At 30.2% G+C, this 1,607-nt stretch overlaps 1 protein-coding gene across 1 annotated transcript in view; it reads left to right on the top strand.

The window, feature by feature from the left end:
• The window catches only part of LOC106473304 (tRNA:m(4)X modification enzyme TRM13 homolog), a 9,711-nt gene that overhangs the window by 7,370 nt on the left and 734 nt on the right, over positions 1-1,607 (top strand). The gene's annotated exons all lie outside the window — the stretch shown is intronic.

Genomic DNA, 1,607 nt, shown 5'->3' with positions numbered 1-1,607 from the left:
GGAATTTTATGGTATTGATGTAGTAATTTATGATTTTTTAGTTATTCTAATGTATATGTAAAACCTAAAAATTTGTTTCGTATCCTCCACGTGTAAAATGTTAAAAGGCTTAGCAACTTGCGTCAAGCAGCAACTGAGTACAAAGGTCGTAACTAGAAGAGATAACTGTTCGCTTTATTTCTTTATGTACTGTTCTATGTTTTAAGAAAAATAAATTTAAGAACTTATTTGTAAATAGCAATAATCTATATACATATATAATGTATAGTAATTGAAATGTGACTAAAACAGAGTTAAGATAAGTTACTTTGTACAGACCAAAGGTTAGTTTTATGTTATTCGATACGGTAACATGAGCCGCATCATTGTAACTTCTGTATTGTTAGCCAAGCATGGCTGAAAGGTCAATATAATAAAAGTAATAAATATATATAAATGTATAATGTTATGAGATTTAAGCTATTTAGTCTAGACATTTATGTTTTTGTGTTATAATTTGTGTTCATTCTAGAATGAAAGAGGCATAATTTATATTTATTTCCTAATTTTTGATGGTGGTTGCAAGATCGGTCAAATCTACCGAACTCATACAGAGATTAATTACTAAAAATAACAGATAAAATTAAAAATTTTTTTGTTAAGAAACATTTGATAACTATCTAGACATTATAAAGATTTCACATGTGAAATTTCAAAATTTTCTGATGCATAAAAGTATTTTTAGTCTTAAAATGAATATTACTTTACATGATAGATAGGTAATATGTGAAAAGAAAAAAAAGATATGAGAAAAACATTGCTTTACAAACTTTAAGACTTAATAAAAAAATATATATATATTTTGCATATGAAAGCATTATAATATTTACTGATAATCTGCCAAATTTCATTAACATTTGCTTTATAATTTAAAAGCTATAGCATGAAAAACTAACAAGCACAAAATGGTTGCGAGGTTAGTCCCAGGGACCAAGCCCATGCTGAAAGAGTTAAGGGTTAGAATGCTAGTGCTAGGGGACAAAAATGTAAATTTTGGTAGGGAAGGAATCATCTTCAGCTAAGACTTTTTTTTTTTTTACTGACAGGGTGGTTGGCCTATGGAATGGCTACTCTCAGATGTAGTAGATGCAGTTAATTCTAGGGAGTTTAACAAAAGGCTTGATAAACAGGGCTGGCCTTAGGAGAGTATGGGGTCTGAGGCAAGTACTCAGAATTAGGTTCTTGAGTTTGAATACTAGAAGTATGCAATTGACTCTGCCGCTGAGGCCAACCCTGCTGACAAGTATTTGAATGATAAGGGCTGGCTTTGAGTGTTTTATTTTCATTTTAGAGTTTAGTATAGTGGATGGGATGACCTAGATGGGCCAACACGATCCTTGTTGTCCTTTAATGTTAAGTTTGCTACAAAACATTTTGAAACTACTCACAATACGTAGAAACATTAGATCAATCTGTTCTTTAATATGAAAACACTAAAGCAATCAATATATCTAAGGACAGAAAATATTGTTAGACGTGTATAATTTAACTTTTGTGTGGTATTATTGTTTGGAACAGGACTGATTACAGTTCATGGATAAAAATACAGGCCTAAAAATTATAATTTT

This window comes from Limulus polyphemus, unplaced genomic scaffold (genome assembly GCF_000517525.1).
Source record: "Limulus polyphemus unplaced genomic scaffold, Limulus_polyphemus-2.1.2 Scaffold6058, whole genome shotgun sequence".
Taxonomy (NCBI): Eukaryota; Metazoa; Arthropoda; class Merostomata; order Xiphosura; family Limulidae; genus Limulus; species Limulus polyphemus.
The sequence above is the reverse complement of the archived record's forward strand: the minus strand, read 5'-3'. Positions and strand labels throughout refer to the sequence as shown.